We start from the raw sequence: 22,016 nt of genomic DNA, 5'->3' as shown, positions 1-22,016 counted from the left end.
CCAAGTGGGTTTTTATGACAATTAACAATGGTTTCATGGTCATCATTAGAATAGTTTTAATTCCAGATTTTTATTGAATTCAAATTCCCACATCTAACATGCTGGGATTCAAACCCTGGTCCCCAGAGCTTTACCCATGGTCTTTGGATTACTAGTTCAGTGACCATGCCACTACACCACTGTCTCCATTCCATCATGGTTTCAGGAAACTGTCGTTCATTTTTATTTGTTATGACTTTTATTTTTAATTTCAAATAATGAAGTTCAGAAATAATAAAATTAAACTGTCAGTCACTTGAAAACAATTTTCCTAAAGCTAGCTTAAGTTTCTTTATTTAAATTGTAAGATGCATCAAATCTGCACTTAGCTGATTTGTAGTGCAGAGTTCTTTTTTTCGTTAGTCTCCTGTTAATTTCCATCCATGAAAGCACCATCAGTTCAGGAAAGAGTAGCGGCACTTAGTTCAAAGTTACAATTTGCACGTATTTCTCCAAGTCTCATAGGATTTGGCAAGGGTGAAGAAATGATTTACTATAATGGTACCAGGGATGAAGGATTTCAGTTATGTGGAAAGACTAGAGAAGCTGAGATCATTTCGAGTGGAAATTTAATAGCGTTGTCCAAAATCATGGGGGTTTCTAACAGGGAAAAACTGGCGGAAAGTCAGTAACCAGAGCACATAGACTTAAGGTAATTGGCAAAAGAATCAGAGGTGAAATGAGAAATGCAGTAAGTCATTATGATCTCTGGAGTGCACTGTTTGAAAGGCTCAATAGTAACTTCAAAAGTGAATAGAATATATTCTTGAAATTAATTTACAGCGCTTTGAGGTAAGAGCAGGAGAGTGGGATTATTTCCAAAAGGTTGGGTCGAATTTGTGATATATGATTCAATGAGGATAGGCTCATTTTAGTTACTGCAGCAAATAAATGAATAGATGGAACTCACTAAGAATACGTTGGGCAATTGACCCCAAGGAAAATCTTCAGGTGAATACTAGTGAGCTGGGTTCACATGGAGATTAACAATAAGATAATCTGCCTCATAAATCAGGTCAGTGCCAAATTGTTACATTTTACAATTTAGACAAAGCAGAGAAACCGAAACAAGGCAGCCGCAGGAAATAGTGCATGTTTTCAGGTGACTGACACTTGGTTTAATTTTATTATTTCTGCACTTCATTATTTAAAACCAACAAAAGTTCTACAATCAATAAAACGCCAACAGCTGATTGCAAGTGGCGTGTCAGGCAGACTCTGGTCAGAACGGTAAACGATTAAAAAATTCAATTTTAACATACATTAAAATGTATGGCAGCCTTGCAGCACAGGCTGACGACAGCTCAGCCAGTTACCTCGACTCATGCAGTGCGTAAAATGGGAAATTAGAGTTTGAATTTACAGCACAGTTTGGTGTAAGCAAAGGGAGAATGTCCTCTTGCCACTTCCTTCAAATTCACACCTGGTTTCAATAGCCATTCTTAAATATTCCCGTCGTTTTGTTGTGTTTTATTAACCTTCCTAGGAGTTACTTTTACCAATCGCCATGAAATATCATTAAATGGGCCACATAAAAAACAGCTGATGCAGACACAGATATGTACATGTTGGCTGTCAAAAAAACAAGCTACCAATCATATGCCCCAACATTTAGGTTTAACATGGGTTGACAGTGCACGGAATACCATCCAACGTGCTTTCTGTGTCACTGACCAAAGTGACTACCTCTGCCTTCGTCATGGACAAGATTTGACTGTGGTAGAGCTGAAAGCACGTCACAGTGTCAAACGCCCCCGGGATGCCTCTTACTGGACGGCGACGCTACTTTTTGTAGGTGACCCACAATTTACCCAACGCCCTGGACCCCCCCCCCCTCCTTCAACGGATCTGATCGGACATGCTGCACAGTGTGACCCAGTCGATTGAGAATGGAGGAGCCAGCACAATGTTGCTGGGAGAATGGGCAGCGATTCAGTGTGTAGGCCAGCAAGTGAGTGAGTACATCATGAAGGCGCGCTTCCAGGCAGTGCGGTCGTTTGAGGACAGGGATCACCAGCCTGCTAAGGAACGCGCTCAGTTCCACTTAACACGGCTTTAAAAGAGAGAGAGAGAAAAAGACCTGACAAAAACACTTCTCTTATTTATGGTTTTGGCACGGACTGACTGACCTGATTTACGCCGCCTTTATTTCCCTTTTTGCACACATTTATATGTCTATGATTACTGCGAGTGCTTTTTTTTTGAGGGAGAGGGGGAAAAAATGCGACAGGTGGCTTGACAGTTCAGCGAGGTGGGCGACGTCCGTGCCACCAGACACGACCAAATTTCGAATATTCCCAGCTCCGTGCAAATCTGTTTAGACCAAAAGGACCGAGACTCAAAACTCTTTGTATCCCAGATTGTCTGTGCACCAAGCTCTGTGCATACGAAATGCTATTGCTGTGGGTTTTCACAGGAGGGCCGCACCTCCCCAGGCCTCGGGCCGTGTTTTTCTTAACATGGCTGTCATGTCAGGTGGAAGATGACGAGGGACCTTGGGGATTGGGAGCCCTCTTCGAATTAGAACTTACCCGGTCCTCCGTGTCTTCGGAAAGTACATTACGCGAGACTTTTTGTTTTGTTTTTAACAGGCAAATAAACAGTTTTTTTTTGGGGGGGGGGGGGGAGAGTAGCTGCGGCAACATGGTCCCATTGCCGAGTTTCAACTCTGTTCTTGTAAAGCGGAGAGCAATCGTTTGCAAGTTTTGTTAAACTGCCCGTGTAAATAACTTTCCCTTGTCGTCCCGCCTTTTTTGTTTTGTTGGTCATTGCCCCACGAGGGTTAACGGTGCGAGTTTGAAGCCTGATTGAAATAAAACAGACTGGTCAACACTTACAAAATGGCGGCCCTGACCCAGTGAGACCTTTGCAACCGAGTTCAAAAGAGCTGCCAATCAAAGCACTTAGCTGAACAAATCGCTGCATTTGAATTGAAATGTTTGGATGCTTCCTCGGGCAACTCTCTAACAAGAATCTGACTAATTGTTGCAGCACATATATTAACTGATTTCAGTGGCTGAAGCTAGGTTTTGTTGTTAACTCCTTGCGGAATTAGAGAAGCCCACATCCAAGTTAAAACTTCAGACGAAAAAAATACTCTTTGTTTTTGTTCCACAGATTTGAAGTGGGCCAGGACAGCGTCCCAATTATTTTCTCACTGGGGTTTTAGAGTGCAACTTCTTCATTTTCTAGTGAAGCTCCCAAAGTTGTTGGTTGCTCTTTTAAAAATGAAATTCTAACATGACATTTCAGCATCTTAATAATAATAATCACATTTTGTCACAAGCAGGCTTCAATGAAGTTACTGTGAAAAGCCCCTAGTTGGCACATTGCAGCGCCTGTTCAGGTAGGCTGGTACGGGAATTGACCCCACGCCAGTTTTGTTAAACTGCCCGTGTAAATAACTTTCCATTGTTCTGCATCACAAGTCAGCTATTTAGCCCAGTGTGCTAAACCAGCCCCATTTCCAGTCCAATCTTCTGTTTATGTATTTAAGTTAATTGTTGGTCTTGTTTTAATCATCTCACTTTGCCAACACTACCACTTGTCTTGCCATCTCGTCTCCTGCGCCACCTTTCATTCCTCCTGTATCACCTCTTCCTCCCATTTTGACTCCCAGCCTTGCACATTAGATCTAGTTTCAGAGGGGCCAGTTCTTGGATTGTTTCAATGTGCTAGGCATGATTTTGTGTTGATATGCCTGTGGGCTATATCATAGTTGGATGGTGTGCGACCTCCTACCAGCAGGTGGCGGTACAGACATACCATGCAGTCACTAGACCAAGGTCATGTGACCTGTGATTCGGATACATCCGGCAATCTGCAGAAGAAGATTCAGAGGGTAACAAGACGTACATGTGAACAGTCAGTGCTAGGTGCAAGTTCCAGAGGAGTAGTTAGCTGACTCCATGATAATGTGCTCTGTATCAGATTGCTATTTTACCACACGAGACTCAATAAAGGATTCTGGTTTGGACAAGTCAAAGTGGTGAGTTCCTTTGTAAAGAACAATGAACCAAACATAACATGGCACCACGAGTGCTGAAGATTTAAAGATAGTGACGGCAGTGACAATGTTAGGCATTCGGATTGAAGACCGGTCCGCTGAAACGCAACTTGAGGCGACCCAACGTGTAAGAAAATGCTGAAGCTCGAGACAGTGGGGGGGCTCTCAGTCCACCACCAGCTTCAGAGAACTGGTGGCTGTCCAAACAGCAGTTCGAACTTTATGTTTCGGCCATGGGCCTACAGACCCAGCCTGATGAAAGGCGAATCGCGTTGCTGCTAACAATGACAGGTTCACAAGTGCTCGAACTGTCCAACTCGTTTGTGTTTGATAATGAGGAAAATCACAAGAAATTTGATGAAGCGATCAGGTGCTTCAATAAGCATTGTTCCCCCAAGAAGAATTAAACCATTGACCTCTAACTGTTCCGTATTCGTACCCAGAGACCTGGCAAATCATTTGACATTTTTGTCACGGACTTCAGGCTGAAGGCCCAGTCATGCGACTTAAGTGACCTGAAAGCTTCACTAATCCGTGACCAAATTGTCTTTGGTTTACATGATAAGCTTCGGGCGATATTATTGCGGGAGGACGATTTGGTGCTGGAAAAGGCAGTGAGGATTTGCCAGGTGAGCGAGATTGCTGCACAAAGAGTAGATGCACTCTGCTCAAAGACTGTTTTCACCAATATGGAAGAAGAAGCCAGTGCCATTAGTGCTGTGACGCACATCATGCAGAAACGTGGTCTCAGGGCAGGAGGCCATTTTAAGTGGCCGACAGGAGCTGCTGCCGCCATCTTGTGTCAAAAATGTGGCACTTGACATGCCCCACGGCAATGTCCAGCCTATGGAAAAGTTTGTTCCAGGTGCGGCCGAGTTGGGCACTTTGCAAAACAATGTTTTGCGCGTTCCACCATGGAACATGCATGAGTGGTGCATGAGAGATAAACACGGAAGAACAGTTTTTCATTGATATCATCGCGGCGAGAAACCAGACAACTCTCAGAAACAAAGATGAAAGCAAAATCGAAATGAAGAATGAAGATAATAAGAACTCTCAGAAAACCTTTACGTCTGTACTCAAATTGAAGGTAATGCTCAATGATACTTTAATTTGTTGTGACTTTGACCCTAAAGCAACAACCAACCTCATGAGTCGACGACCTTTGCAAAAGCTAAACATGCAGCGGGACTTTGCTGATGATAGACTTCGGAATAAGAACTTTTGAGACCTTCGATGTTTGCGAACTAGTACTCTCAGTGGCAGGCATGAAGCACATAATACTCTTTCATATTGTAGACATGGATGTACACTCAGTATTTGGGATAAAATCATGTGAATCCCTGAATCTAGTTGAGCAGCTAAATATCCTAGAAGATAGCTGGTCACCTGGGCACAGTGAATCACGGCAAGGCATTACGGTGTGCACTGTGTATGAAGATTTAGAAGAAATCCTAGTGGAGGACGACAAACCAGGCAATGGGATGGAACTGCCGATGAGCATTCCGCAATTCTGGTTAACAGTATCGAAGAACGTGCACAGGCTCAACGGCATGATAAGAGAACATGATGAACCCGTATTAAAGCATCTGCGAGATGTGAGTGTTAAATGGACAGAGAATGAAAAGCTGTGGAGCTTCAATCTGGAGTTTACATTTGGGCCTAATGAGTATTTCATGAATGAGGTGATCACTAAAGTGTATCAGTTGGACTCACGGCCGCTGACATCGTTCTTTGCTGAACCACAAATCATCGGCTGCACAATCGACTAGAGGAAGGGCAAAAATATAACAGTACCAACAATTCGAACTAAGTACAGGGGTCGGAGCACTCCAAGAACAGTGACAAGAACCATACCCAATGAATCATACTTCAACTTCTTCAGTCCCATTAAAGTTCCACAGGGTAGAATTTTAATCCAAGCTTTGATCGGCAAACAAAAGGCTGATTTTGAACTCGGCGCTCTATTTCGAAAACAAATAATTCCGTATGCAAAGTTGTATTTTTCAGGTAAAAAGACTGATGATGATGCTGAATCCAAGGCCGATTACTATGAATATCTGCTTGAAGTTATTGATGATGACGCAGAAATTGATAACATGGAAGATGAGACGGATGACAAACACTATGGGCTGCTTGTACATCTCTTCTCCAGCAGCACAGATGAGGTTCCAGTGGCACGGCTCCGGTAGCCTGCAAACAATGATGAGGTTGTCACGGGGGACGCCCAGACCGGGTTGGACTCTGTGGAGAACAAGAGTTTGGAGATGGCGCGTGTAGAAATTGAAACTGCTGATACGACTGAAGATCAGCTATTGATTGAACCAGAGATGCAAGGAGTCATCCCAATCTTGGAAAAACTGGCCTCGGAGGTATGTGGTGACCTGTTACAAGGCCTTGAAACGGCTCTGGTAATTTACTCCCAAGCAGTCGATGACACCGATGACGAATGGAGGATATAGATGAAGGTGCTGATTACAGCAATGTGGAGATTGCAACAGGAGGCAACACTGACACAGATTCTGAGGACGATCTAATGACTATATCATTATGCGGCTCCACGGACCACTCACGCATATGCGAGTAGGATCAAGCAGACCAAGTGCTTGGATTAGCTCAGCCAGAAATTATAGTCATCTGCAGTGATGATGAGCAAGTCACCGATGCTCCAGCACGCCAAGAAGAGGTGAAACCGCGAACCCTGGTTCATCCTTCATGCCGGCACGAGAAATCAAGGTGGTCCAGCATGTCGATGAGGCCGCAGAAGTGGGCCTGGTCACACCAGCCAGAGATGATGAGATGCCGAAACTTCGGCAAACAACTCAACATACAACGACAGCCAGTGCCACGTCAGAGGCTGCTACAAAGAAAAAAAGACGAGACACACCAAAATACATCACTGTGTCCTAAAACTTAAAAGAAAAAAGAGCAGAAGACTGGGAGAACTATCCCATCCTGCCAGCCAACCAGTATCAAAAGCAGTCTCAGGCAGCCAACAACAACATGCAAGAAAATGGAAGAAAAAACGACTGGTACCGCAAATATGGCAGTCTTGGACACAGGCCTTTCAAAGACACAGGGCGAAGGGTTAAGAGAAGCAAGAAGCCAGCAAGCAAACCAGGTTCTGACGAGGTGGGCAATAACTCAAAAGAATGAGATCTGCACAAAGGAAATGGACACATGTCCAGCACAGCATGTAAATGGACACTTTAGTAAAACTTGGTCACTGTAATAGCTACATATAAAGAATGTACAAAGGGTAATGTTTAATGTTACCTGTAAGAAGGGCAGCACAGTGTTACCTGTAAGAAGGGTGGCTCAGTGGTTAGCATTGCTGCCTTGCGGCACCGAGGCCCCAGGTCCGATTCCGGCTCTGGGTCACTGTCCGTGTGGAGTTCGCACATTCTCCCCGTGTTTGTGTGTGTTTCACCCCCATAACCCAAAGATGTGCAGGGTAGGTGGATTGGCCACACTAAATTGCCCCTTAATTGGAAAAAATGAATTAGGTACTCTAAATTTTTTTTTAAATGTTACCTGTAAGAAAAAAATTATCTCAATGTTTTGAACAGAAGGGGGATGTGGCGATATGCCTGCCTGTTTGGTGGTTTTCTTCATAAAGTACAAAGGACAAACACAACAGATTTCTTTAGGCAATATGTTTCCCCACTTCATTACTGCATTTGGACATGACTTTTTGGACTGTGCTTTTTTGTTTGCTTTAATTCTCTCAACATGAGCTGCAATGTTAAGAGGAATGACTGGTGAGACTTAAAAATAGATTGTTTGGGCAGCACGGTAGCACATGTGGCTAGCACTGTGGCTTCACAGCGCCAGGATCCCAGATTCGATTTCCCTCTGGATCACTGTCTGTACGGAGTCTGCACGTTCTCCCCGTGTCTGCGTGGGTTTCCTCCGGGTGCTCCAGTTTCCTCCCACAGTCCAAAGACGTGCAGGTTAGGTGGATTGGCCATGCTAAATTGCCCTTAGTGTCCAAAAAAAAGGTTAGGAGGGGTTATTGGGTTATGGGGATAGGGTGGAAGTGAGGGCTTAAGTGGGTCGGTGCAGACTCGATGGGCCGAATGGCCTCCTTCTGCACTGTATGTTCTATGTATGTATCACTACCTCCCATCTGGGAATGTCTGGGGCACCAGCTCTCAAGTCCTTGACATTGTGGGATGATTTTAATCATTCCTGTTCAGTCGAAGCTAGGTGCATGATTAGTTAAAATGTCCCAAATAATTTTTACCATTAATTTCCCAACGGCTTGGTAGATGGAATATAATGTAGGAAAATGTGAAGTTATGCACTTTGGTAGGAAGAATTATTAACCCAGTATTGTGCACAGATCATTATCAACTGCCACTGATTGAAGACTGGTTTGCTGGACTTTCTGGAGGACAGAAATTCAATAAAATTGATCTTTCACAAGCCTGTCTGCAGATGAAGGTGGCTGCAGAATCACATTGTGACCACAAAGATCTGTTTTGTTACAGAAGACTTCCATTTGGAATAACTTCTGTTCCATGCTCTGTTTCAGAGATCCATTGATCAAATTCCAAGTGGGCTAAATGGGGTGCAATGTTATTTAGATGACATTCTCATCACTGATTCAAGTGAACAGGAACACTTAAAACATTTGGAAGCTACTCTAAAAAGTTTACAGAACCACAACCTGCGAGTTAGAAAGGAAAAGTGTGACTTTTTCAAGTCATCCACAAATTATCTGGGTCACATTATCGGTGGCTTACACAAGGATCCGAAGAAGATGACAACAATCTTAGGAGCACCACATCCTCAAAGTGACAAAATTAAGGTCATTTTTGGGATTGATCAATTATTATGGTAAATTCGTACGACAAGATTGAAGGCTTTATACACTTTGCTATGTGTCAAACACGCATGGCACTATTGCATTGTATGCAAAAGCGCATATAATGAGGTAAAAGAAACCTCAAGGAAGTCAGAGCTGTTAGTTCATTATAATCTCAAGCTGGTGTTGCAACTTGCTTGTGTTGCGTCACCTTATGGGGCTGGGGCAGTTGTCTCGTACATAATGCCTTCAAGGAGAGGAATGAGCGATAGCATTCTCTTCACAAACTCTTACTAGGGCTGAAACAAATTACGCTCAGCTGCAAAAAAGGCTTTGAGCATCATTTTTGAGGGGAGTTGATCTCTATCAGATCCCATAGAGAGAAGAAAGAAAGAGCGGAGCGAGAAAGGCTAGTTGAGGAGATACTCAGAGTAGACAGGAGTTACGCGGAGACCCCCATGACAGGGCTACTGAAAGAGCGCCGGAGGCTGCAGGCGGAATTCGACCTGCTGACCACATGGAAGGTGGTAGCACAGCTGAGGAAGACCAAAGGGGCTGTCTACGAGTATGGGAGAAAGCGAGTAGAATGCTGGCGCACCAACTTCGCAAGAGGGAGGCGGCCAAGGAAATTGGGGAAATGCAGGATAAGGAGGGCAACACGGTCATAGACCCAGAGCGGGTGAACAAAGTTTTTAGGGCGTTCTACGGTAATTTGTATGAGTCGGAGCCCTCGCTGGGAGGGGAGGAGATAAAGCAATTCATGGACCAACTGAGGTTTCCAAAGGTGGAAGAGGATCTGGTGGAGGGACTGGGGGCCCCGATAGAGCTGGAGGAGATGGTAAAGGGGCTAGGGAACATGCAGTCAGGCAAGGCCCCGCGGCCGGATGGCTACCCTGTAGAATTCTACAAGACATTTTCGGAACTGCTGTGCCCACTCCTACTAAGGACCTTAAATGAGGCCAAAGAGAGAGGGATCCTCACCCCAACGATGTCACAGGCTTCGACTTCACTCATCCTCAAACGAGAGAAAGACCTGCGACAGTGTGGATCTTATAGACCGATATCGCTCCTGAATGTAGATGCCAAACTGCTGGCCAAGATCTTGGCTAATAGAATTGAGGACTGTGTCCCTGGGGTTATAGGGGAGGATCAGACAGGCTTCGTCAAGGGCAGGCAATTGAACTCCAATGTACGGAGGTTCCTAAACATCATCATGATGCCCTCAGAGGGAAGGGAGGCAGAAGTAGTGACGGCGATGGACGCAGAGAAAGCCTTTGACCGTTTGGAATGGGAGTACTTGTGGGAGGCGCTAAGAAGGTTCGGGTTCGGTGAGGGGTTCATAGATTGGGTCCAGCTACTCTACCAGGCCCCCGTGGCAAGTGTGTGCACGAACAGGGTGAGGTCGGAATACTTTAGGCTCCACCGGGGGACGAGGCAGGGGTGCCCCCTCTCCCCATTACTATTCGCCCTTGCAATGGAGCCGCTGGCTATAGCGCTGTGGACATCATGGAACTGGTGGGGGCTGGTTCGGGGGGAAGGAACATCGGGTCTCGCTTTACGCGGATGATCTGCTCCTGTACATCTCGGACCCACTAGAGGGGATGGGGGAGGTCATGCAGATTCTGAGGGACTTTGGCAATTTCTCGGGGTACAAGCTAAACGAGAAGAAAAGCGAGATATTTGTGATCCAAGCTAAGGGGCAGGAAAAGAGACTGGGAGAGCTTCTGCTGAAGATGGTCGAGAAGAGCTTTTGGTACCTAGGAATACAGGTGGCTCAAAAGTGGGATGCCCTCCACAAGCTTAATCTATCTCGGCTGAGGCAGGGGGACTTCAAAAGGTGGGACATGCTCCCGCTATCTTTAGCGGGGAGGGTGCAGACTGTTAAGATGACGGTTCTCCCCAGATTCCTGTTCGTCTTCCAGTGCCTTCCCATCTTCATCCCTAAGTCCTTCTTTAAGTGGGTGAACAAGATCATCTCGGGATTCGTATGGGCAAATAAGACCCCGTGAGTAAAAAGACTATCTAGAGCGCAGTCGGGGAGGGGGTGGGCTGGTACTGGTGATCGTTTGCAGCTACTATTGTGCGGCTAACATAGCCATGATTTGGAAATGGGTATTGGGGGAGGGGTCGACGTGGGAGCGGTTAGAGGCGGCCTCATGCAAAGGTACCAGCTAGGGGCACTTGTAATGGCACCTCTGCCGTTCTTGCCGGCCCGCTACTCCTCCAGTCCGGTGGTGATGGCGCATTAAAGATCTGGGGTCAGTGGAGAAGACGCAGGGTGGTGGAGGGAGCCTCAGTCTGGACCCCGATATGCAACAATCACAGATTTGTCCCGGGCAAGATAGATGGAGGGTTTCAAAGCTGGCATAGGGCAGGCATTAAAAGGATGGGGGACCTGTTCATAGATGGGACCTTTCGCAGCCTGAAAGCGCTGGAGGAGAAATTCTGGTTGCCCCCTGGAAATGCTTTCAGATACCTTCAGGTACCCGCCGTTCTAAAAAAACAGGTGGTGTCATTTCCACTGCTACCCCCACACAGGATACAGGATAGGGTGGTCTCCGGCACCTGGGTAGGGGAGGAGAAGGTGTCGGACATGTACCAGGAACATCAGGAGGCGGAGGAAGCTCCAGTGGAGGAAATTAAGGGCAAATGGGAGGTGGAGCTAGGCGGGGAGCTAGATGCGGGCCTGTGGGCGGATGCCCTAAACAGGATCAATTCCTCCTCATCATGTGCCAGGCTTAGTTTAATCCAGTTTAAGGTGGTCCACCGGGCACACATGACAGCAACCAGGATGAGCAAGCTCTTTGGGGTTGAGGATAAGTGTGCGAGGTGTGCGGGAAGTCCTGCAGACCATGTCCATATGTTCTGGGCATGCCCGGATCTTAAGGGATTCTGGCAGGGTTTTGCTAAGGCATTGTCCAAAATCTTGGACACGCGGGTGGTGCCGAGTCCAGAGATAGCGATCTTTGGTGTGTCAGATGATCCGGGAGTTCAAGAAGCGAAAGAGGCCGATGTACTGGCCTTTGCCTCCCTGGTAGCCCGGAGACGGATCCTTTTAATGTGGAGGGACTCTAAGCCCCCGAGTAGAGACCTGGGTTAGTGACATGGCTGGGTTTCTCAATCTCGAGAAAATAAAGTTTGCCTTGAGAGGGTCCATGGCTGGGTTCTCTCAGAGGTGGCAGCCGTTCCTCGACTTTCTAGGAGAGCAGTAACATTCAGCAGCAGCAGCATCCGGGGGGTGATGGGGGGGAATTGTTACGTTGTACTGTTCTTTTCTTTGTATATATGGTTAACTTTTATTTTATTTTGTTATATTAATGGTTGCGCACAGTTATACAAAAATTATGTTTTTAACAAAAATTTTGAATACAAATAATTTTTTAAAAAAACAATCAGGAGAAAGGCAGCAGGGCTAATGCAGTGAAACCAACAAAATAATGCACACCAGACAGAGAGATAGATGTGCAATAACTGTGGACAACCATCTGAATTCACAGACAACAAACATATAGAACAAACCACAGAGCTTGTGGAAAGCTACATCATTGGGAAAAGATGTGCAGAAAAAAGGAAGAAGATGGAAAAAATTTAGATATCAAGAACAATCACCTAGTGAATGGAGCAGCACCAAAACTGAGTCAAATTAAATCCCAGCCCAGCAAAGGTGAAGAGTTACAGCTGCTCTCCCAGCAAGTAATCCAGGGATGGTTTGATAAAGTGCAGAAAACACAGCCGGCAATACGACAACATTGATACATCAGAGATGACAATTCACTATAAGATGGTGTTCTGGTAGCTAGATCGAGAATAACAATATCCAAAACAATATAGGAAGAAGTTCTCCAGAAGACACATGAAGGCCACATGGAAATGGAGAAATGTAATCTCAAAGCCAGATTAGCTGTCCATTGGCTAGGCATCTGCAATGACATCAAAAGAAAGGTGTCCACATGATGTGTATGCCAGAAGTACAGAAATACACAGCAGAAAGAGGAGATGATAGCGACTGACTATCACCCAGACCTTCACGCACAATCAATAATCATTGTTGCAGACTACTACTCAAAGTTCCCTTTTATCTGAAAGGTGAAAGATTCAAGAGCTACAACAATCATCTTGGCAGTGTGTTATTCTGTCCACTTTGTAATGGACTCCTAAAATAGCTATATGTGATAATGGAACCCAATTCACATCCAGTGAATTTATGAAATTCACTCAACAGTGTGCGTTCACCACCATCACCTCATCACCCAAAAGGACACCAAAGGTTTATAGAAAGTCATGGCCAATCAGAAAACCCTCACAAAATGCCGAGAGACAAAAGAAGAACCAAACCTTGCCTTATCACACCAATTTACGCCTCTCATGATTGGCATGATATCACCTGCAGAGCTTTTGAATGGAAGAAAGTATTAGACAACTCTGCCAAGCAAGATACTTCCTCCAAGCACTTCCTCCATGTTCATTTGGAAGAAGTAAAAGAACCGCTCACTGATGCACAGGAGGAAAGCGGTCAGCACTTCAACAAGCATGACAAACCTGTGCCTGAGTTATTAAAAGGACAAACTGTATAAGATCCAATCTTGAAAACCTAAAACCAGCAGAGCTGTTGGTGTAGCTGAGACTCCAAGATCATAGAATCGTTGAGACCATCATGCAAAGGAGAAGGAACAGAGTCCAGATTCAATCCACACTTGAGGTGGAAAAGCCGAAAACACACTAACCAGCGAGACAACACCAACACATCAACAACACCAGAAACATCGCTAACCAGCGAGACCACATCGACACAGCAAGAACACCAGAGACATCTCTAACCAGCGAGATCACATCAAAAGCACCAGCAACATCACTAACCAGTGGGGCCAAATCAACACATCAACAACACTGGCAATATCACTAACCAGCGAGACCAAATCAAGACATAAACAACACTGGCAACATCACTAACCAGCGAGTCCAAATCAACACATCAACAACATCAGCAACAGCACTAACCAGCTATACCACATCAACACCAGCTACAAGACCAACCAGCGAGACAACATCAACAACACCACTAACTAGCTAACTCAAATCAGCACATCAACAACACCGGCAACATCACTAACCAGCGAGACAACGTCAACAACACCATTAACCAGCTAGACCATATTAACGCATCAACAACACTGTCAACATCACTAACTAGCGAGGCCACATCAATAACACCAGCAACATCACTAACCAGCAATGCAACATCAACAACTCAGAAAACGGACTTCCAGTGGCGGCCATGGAGTAAGTGGCCGTGCATGAGGTTGCTCCTACCCGAGGACGCATTCTTTGGCCTTTTCTGCCCGATTTTCGGGGATCTTCAAATGGAAGAAGTAACAGGATTAAGGAAATAGATTTTCTCCTTCAACGAGGGTTGTCAAAAAACAATAAAACGAGGAGTGTGTTGTGCAAAGGGCATTCCTCAGACCAGAACAACATGAGTGGCGCTGGAAAGGAAAACATGGCAGAAGGACCTATGAGTCACCGCGTACACAGTGGTCGACAGAGCAGTTGATCAAATTCATCTCCAAATTCAACAGAGGCTGGCGGCCTCAGAGGACCTAGTGAGAGCTGTCGAGCCGATAAAGATTAGAGCAGTCTCGAGATGCAGAGGGCGTCGATCCAGAAGGTGGAGGAATCAGTGGCGGACCACAAGGATCGGATTGCCTTTTTAGAGGCCGAGATGCTGGTAATGGTGGAGGGGCTGAAAAAGCAGAGGGAGAAGGGTGACGACCTTGAGAACCAATCACGGAGGCAGAATTTAAGCATTGTTTGACTACTTGAAGGCACTGAAGGAATGAAGGCCAGGGAATATGTGACCAAAATGTTTGAGAAGCTGGTGGGGGAGGGCATCTTTGACCATCCTCCCAAAGTGTATTGAGCTCATCCGTCGCAGAGGGATAGACGACCGTTGAGGAGAGCGGAAAGGAGCTTTCGATACTTGGGGATTCAGGTAGCGAGGAGCTGGGGGCACTGCACAAACTTAATTTGTCGCGGTTGGTGGAACAGATGGAGGAGGATTTTAAAAGGTAGGACATGTTGCCACTCTCGCTGGCGGGTAGGGTACAGTTGGCTAAGATGGTGGTCCTCACGAGATTTCTTTTTGTATTCCAATGCCTCCCAATTGTGATCACTAAGGCCTTTTTAAGAGGGTAAGCAGGAGCATTACGGGATTTGTGTGGGCGAGCAAGATCCCGCGGGTAAGGAGGGGGTTCTTGGAGCGTAGCAAAGATAGAGGAGGGTTGGCGTTGCAGAATTTGGGTGGTTATTATTGGGCAGCCAACGTGGCAGTGATCCGTAAGTGGGTGATGGAGGGAGAGGGGGCGGCGTGGAAGAGGTTGGAGATGGCGTCCTGCAAAGGTACGAGCCTGGGGGCGCTGGTGACGGCACCGCTGCCGCTCTCGCCGACAAGGTATACCACGAGCCCGGTGGTGGTGGCAACGCTAAAGATCTGGGGGCAGTGGAGATGGCACAGGGGTGTGACGGGAGCCTTGGTGTGGTCCCCGATCAGAGACAACCATCGGTTTGTCCCAGGAAGGATGGACGGGGGATTTCAGAGCTGGCATCGGGTAGGGATTAGAAGAATGGGGGACCTGTTCATTGACGGGACGTTTGCGAGCTTAGGGGCGCTGGAGGAGAAGTTTGGGCTACCCCTGGGAAACGCTTTCAGGTACATGCAAGTGAGGGCGTTTGTGAGGCGGCAGGTGAGGGAATTTCCGCTATTCCCGGCACGGGATTCAAGATAGGGTGATTTTGGGCGTATGGGTCGGGGAGGGCAAGGTGTCGGCGATATACCAGGAGATGAAAGAAGAGGGGGAAGCTTTGGTAGAGGAGCTGAAGTGTAAATGGGAGGAGGAGTTGGGGGAGGAGATTGAGGAGGGGCTATGGGCTGACGCCCTAAGTAGGGTTAATTCCTCTTCCTCGTGTGCCAGACTTAGCCTGATACAATTTAAGGTGGTTCATAGAGCGCATATGACAGGGACGAGGCTGAGCAGGTTCTTTGGGGTGGAGGACAGATGTGGGAGGTGCTCAGGAAGTCCGGCGAACCATGTCCATATGTTTTGGTCATGCCCGGCACTGGAGGGGTTCTGGAGGGGAGTAGGCGGGAACAGTATCTAAGGTGGTGAAAGTCCGAGTCAAGCCAAGCTGGTGGCTAGCACTATTTGGAGTAGTGGACGAGCTGGGAGTGCAGGAGGCGAAAGAGGCCTGCATTCTGGCCTTTGCGTCCCTAGTAGCCCGGCGAAGGATCTTGCTGATGTGGAAGGAGGCGAAGCCCCCCAGCGTGGAGGCCTGGATAAATGATATGGTTGGGTTTATCAAGTTGGAAAGGATAAGGTTTGCCTTGAGAGGGTCTGCGCAGGAGTTCTACAGGCGGTGGCAACCGTTCCTAGACCGTCTCGCGGAACGTTAGATGAAGGTCGGACAGCAGCAACAGCAACCCGGGGGGGGGGGGCATCGTTCGTGGGGGGGGGGAGGGGGGTTTCTCTGGGGGGCATTTGAGCAAGAAAACACATGAATGATCCGGAAACTGACATGTACGGGAAGTTAGGGACAGCACGGTAGCATTGTGGATAGCACAATTGCTTCACAGCTCCAGGGTCCCAGGTTCGATTCCGGCTTGGGTCACTGCCTGTGCGGAGTCTGCACATCCTCCCCGTGTGTACGTGGGTTTCCTCCGGGTGCTCCAGTTTCCTCCCACAGTCCAAAGATGTGCAGGTTAGATGGATTGGCCATGATAAATTGCCCTTAGTGTCCAAAATTGACCTTAGTGTTGGGTGGGGTTACTGGGTTATGGGGATAGGGTGGAGCTGTTGACCTTGGGTAGGGTGCTCTTACCAAGAGCCGGTGCAGACTCGATGGGCCAAATGGCCTCCTTCTGCACTGTAAATTCTATGATATTCTATGATAATCCAATGTACAAAGTTTTGTATCTTATTGACTTGCCATGTTCATGTCTTGCCACGCGAGTTCTTTTTCTTTTCTTTGTTACTGGGGTGGGGGGGTTTGTTTGTAAGGTGGAGAAAGAAGAAAGCTGGAGACGGGCCCTGTGCAATTATAATGAGGCTACACCAGTACCTAGACAAGGAAAGGATGCTGAAGTGGGACAAGGAGACCCGTAAATGTACCTGAGAAGGTCACAAGGTCTGTATTTTCCAGACTTTGAAGCTGAGCTGGCCACGAGAAGGACTGGGTTTAATAAGGTCAAGGCTGTTCTTTTCAAGAACAATATTTGGTTTGCCATGATACTGTTATGGGCCAGGGTTAGATAACCTCAAAGTGTATCATGGAGTCCACCTGACCCACAACCTTTACTAGATTGTGGTATGGGGAGCACACGGCCCACTCTACAGGGGTGGTACAGCAGAAATGGAAAAATATTTTTTAAAGCAAAACAATGTTTATTCTATGAACTCAAGTTAACCTTTTTAAAACATACAGTGAACATCTTAGCAACCATTAATTCAAATACAACCCCCAAAGACTGCAACACTAAGTAATTCTTAAGCTGTCCGTTTACCATCCAGAAGACTTACAAAAAACATAACCTTTAACAGAAGCACATCAGGTTAAAGTCACTACTCGAAACATTTATAATTCTGAATTCACCAAATGATCAAGAGACAGTCTTTTCATGGCAGAGAGAACAGCAGTACAGCTGCTTTGTCTGGCTTCAGCTCCAACACTGAAAACGAAACCAAAAAGACACAGACACACCCAAGCTTTTCTCAAAGTGAAACTAAAAAGCAGAGCCAGAGCTCAGCTCCACCCACACTCTGACATCACTGCAGTAACATGAGCAGCCAAACATTTCTTAAAGCGACATTCTCATGACAATATACACCCAGCTCGTTTGTGGGTTACATATGGAGGAAATGTGCATGTGCAAAGTAATAAGAATCTTTATTAGTGTCACAAGTAGGCTTACATCAACCCTGCAATGAAGTTACTGTGAAAATCCCCTAGTCGCCACATTCCAGCGCCTGTTCGGGTACACTGAGGAAGAATTCAGAGTGTCCAATTCACCAAACATACACGTCTTTCGGGACTTGTGGGAGGAAACTAGCGAACCCGGAGGAAACCCATGCGGACACGGGGAGAACATGCAGACTCCGCACAGACGGTGACCCAAACGGGAATCAAACCCGGGTCCCTGGTGCTGTGAAGCAACAGTGCGAACAACTGTGCTGCCATGCCGCCAACGGGGTTGCCATACGCTCCTATGTTGAGATTAACATAAATGAGGAGACCTCGTCTTCCATACTTTGGGAGGAGTTGAAGGTAGTAATCAGAAGAGAGCTGATCTCGATTAAAGCACATAAGGACAAATTGGAAAGGATAAGACTGGTGGAAGCCATTCTCGCAGTAAATAAGAATACTTGGCCTCTCCTGAAGAGGGTTTGTTGAAGGAGAGAAGGAAGCTCCAGATGGGGTTTGAACTTATATCAACAAAAGTGGTGGGACAATTGCACTGGGCCAGGGTTTCACTTTACGAGCACGAGGAAAAAGCCAGTAGGCTGCTCGCACACCAGCTGAGGCTACAGGCAGCGGCAAGGGAGATTGGGGCGGATAAAGACACTGGGGGTAGGGTGATCATTGAGCCAAGGAAGTTGAATGGAGTGTTCGAAGCCTTCTATTGGGGGCTGTACAGATTGGAGTCTGGGTGGGGGGGGGGGGGGGGGGGGGGGGGCTGTAAAGCAGTTCCTAGACGGTTTAAACTTCCTGGTGGTGGAGGAAGGGAAAGTGCAAGGATTGGGAGCCCCACTTGATCTGAAGGAGGTGATGGGAGGCATTAGGTCTGAGAAGGCTCTGAGACCTGACAAATTTCCAGTTGAATTCTATAAAAGGTTTGCCACGGTATTGGGACGGCTCCTGGTTGAAATGTTTAATGATTTGTTGGATAAGGGAGAGCTCCCACCCACATTAGCACAGGCCTCATTCTGAAGAAAGGTAAAGACCTGTAGGACTGCGGGTCCTATCGACCAATTTCACTTCTAAACGTGGATGTGAAGTTGTCGGCCAACGTGTTAGCAACATGCCTGGAGGATCAGATATCAGGGGTGATAGTGTAGGACCACACAGGGTTTGTGAAGGGTAGGCAGTTATCGTCAAATATCAGGAGATTGTCAAATGTGGTGATGATCTCCCCGCCCGGCCAGGAAATGGACGTGATAACATCTGTGGACAGAAAAGGCTTTTGACTGGGTTGAGTGGGAGTATCTTTTTGAAGTACGAGGGTGATTTGGTCTTAGCCGGGGTTTGTGGGCTGGATTAGATTGTTATAAGGACCTCCACAGCAAGTGTGCGTACAAACACTATAGGTTCAGGATATTGTAGTTTGCAACGGGGAACGAGGCAGGGGTGTCTGCTATCCCTGTTGCTCTTTGCACAGGTGATCGAAACACTAGCAATGGCGCTTCAGACATCGACAGAGTGGAGAGGAATAGAGAGGGGATGAGTGGAGCACCAAGACACCCTGTCTCACAGACCCGGTTTCCAGTGTAGGGCGGATTTTGGTAATCCTGATGAAATTCGGCTTGTTCTCAGGACATAGCTTAACGTGGGTAAAAGGAAGGTGTTCCCGGCCAATGCTCAGATACAAGAGAGGGGTTTGGACAAGTTGCCGTTCCGGCTGGTTAGGATGAGCTTTTGACATCTAGGAATCTGGCTGGCACATAATTGGCCACAGCTACATAAATTAAACTTGGCCTATCTGGTGGACTTTAAGAGATGTCCTCCCACTGTCATTGGCATTACGGACCCAGACTGTAAAGATGGCAATTCTCCCGAAGATTTTGTTTGTCTTTCAGAACCTCCCGATCTTCTGACCTAAATTTTTTTTAATGAGGGTAAACAGCATGATTACGGACTTTATATGGGTGGGGAAGATACCTAGGACTCGGAGCATATTTTTGGAGTGGGACAGGCGGTCGGGTGGTTTGGCATTACCGAATTTGCTAAATTATTACTGGGCAGCGAATGTGGTGCAGGTTTGGCAATGGGTCTTAAAGGAAGCATCGGTGTGGGGATGGATGGAAGAGGCTTTCTGCAGAGGGACGAATGGAGGAGGCTTCCTGCAGAGGGACAGGTCTGAGGGCATTGGTGATGGCACCTCTTCAATTCTCACTGACAAAATCCTTCACAAATCCGGTGGTGGTTGCCACATTGAGGATCTGGAACCATCTCAGGCACATGTTAAGATAGAGTGCATGTCATTGCGGGCTCCAATCTGTAGTAATCACAGATTTATCCCAGCAGGGTTTGACTCAACGTATTGGTTGTGGGGGTGAGAGGGGATAGAGTAGTTTCGAGGTCTTTGGTGCCTGCAACATCAACAACATGACTAACCAACGAGACAACATCGAAACACCAGCAACATCACTAACGAGCGAGACATCACAGCATCACCACCAAACGTTAGCGACACCAAGTGTTATGGACCAGGGTTTAGAAAACTCCAAATTTTATCATGGAGTTCACTGACCTACAACTGTTTATTGATTTTGGTCACAATGAGCATAAGAGCCTGCCTTTCAGGTGTTATTCAACAGCGTTCTGAGGCTCTTTTAATCAAAAAACCTTTATTCTATGAATTTAGTTTACATTTGTATAAACACACAGTAAGAATTTTTATCAACTACAGACATAAAGATCACACACAGCTACAGTAATCTATGTGTAACGCTTAATGAATTCCCCCTTAACTGTTCCAATTCAATAACAAAATCCAATAAAACCAGAAACCCTCTTTTCAAAGGTGTGGCCCAGCACACGGCATTCTTACTGGTATAAGACTTGTTATTGATACTCTGTTCCCCTTTTTAAACAGCAGGTTTGAATTCCGTCCAGAAAGCAATTATCTGTTTTAAGTTATCAAGCAGTGTGGAAACAGCTTTTAAAATGAAGATCGAGAGACACTTCTTTCAACCTGTGCAGTTCAAAGCCAGTCCAAAACTCAAAGCGAAAGTAAAACTCATAGAGCCACAGCCCAGCTCCACCCACACAATGACATAATTGGAGCCATGTGATAAGACAAAAACATCTCTTAAAGGGACACACCCATGACACAAGTAAAACTACAACACCAGAAGCAACTCATACAACATTGCCTGTGCAGGGTGTCAACTCACCACTGAGAGCGATGAATGCCAAATCCAAAAGATGGAGGCACAATGTCCTACCACCTAAGTGACACCATGAATGAAATTGTCAATAAGAAGTCAAGCTATACTTTAAGGTGTTCAGTTTACTCATAAAAGTCCATTGTTAATCTTCTTTAGATTAGAAAGGAAAGATAGAGATTGGAATACTTATATTGATATAGAGGCATTTTGTTGTGTGAATGTATATCCCATGATGCTACATTCACTGACGCATTGAAGTAACAACGTAATGTCTACTGGTCCACCAGCTACATGGACAGCGGAAGAAAATACACTCAATGAAGTTCCAGCATTTCGAGTCTAAAGTGTGATTATTCGTAATTTATGGGAACCAGACAATATAACACCAAAAATAATGACCCCTGTGTTCCACTGAACATTGTTATGACACCCTGGGTTAATGCGTAGTCAATTCCAGCCCTACAGACCCGGAATCCCAACACAAGTGAATTAACCAATAATTTGTCTATAGTTTCTGAGATCTTTGGCCCCTAACTGCTCCAATGACTTCCAGGCACCAGATTTTTAAGTGTAACACAACAACTGTTTATTTATAGAAATAAGACATGTAATGCTCATAATAGAATATCGGCCAGCTAATCTACCCCCCCCCCCTTTTACCACCCCACCCTTTACCCAAACACACACAAGACAAACCCATACAGAGGGACGGGAGGGGTAAAAGTAATAGGAATTTACATTGACTTCCAGTGGCGACATGTAGGTGGAAGTTGCACGTTGAGTGACTCCTTCCAGAGTTCCCATTTTTTGGCTCTTTTCACATAGTTTTGGGGGGAACTTTCATGTGAACTGTCTTCTATAAAGTCATGGGAATTATAGTATCCCAATGAAAGAATACGGCACAAAAGGGAATGAACACTAGTCCGCCTGTGGACCCGAGTTCGGTACGGAAAGATGTGGGAGGAAAGATGGCGGGAGCAAGCTCGTTGGATGCGGCTACGCC

General features: G+C 46.3%; 1 long non-coding RNA gene across 2 annotated transcripts in view; it reads left to right on the top strand.

The window, feature by feature from the left end:
- Window positions 1–1,825: 1,825 nt before the first annotated feature.
- Window positions 1,826–22,016, top strand: part of LOC140385280 (uncharacterized) — a 154,698-nt gene continuing 134,507 nt past the window's right edge. Inside the window, exon 1 of one of the 2 annotated variants that reach the window (XR_011933328.1) lies at window positions 1,826–1,990. This is a non-coding gene — a long non-coding RNA (uncharacterized lncRNA). Of the gene's footprint in view, window positions 1,995–22,016 lie in introns of both variants that reach the window. The other variant, XR_011933327.1, reaches the window with a different exon arrangement.

The sequence above is a fragment of the Scyliorhinus torazame genome, chromosome 11 (assembly GCF_047496885.1).
Source record: "Scyliorhinus torazame isolate Kashiwa2021f chromosome 11, sScyTor2.1, whole genome shotgun sequence".
NCBI lineage: Eukaryota > Metazoa > Chordata > Chondrichthyes > Carcharhiniformes > Scyliorhinidae > Scyliorhinus > Scyliorhinus torazame.
The sequence above is the reverse complement of the archived record's forward strand: the minus strand, read 5'-3'. Positions and strand labels throughout refer to the sequence as shown.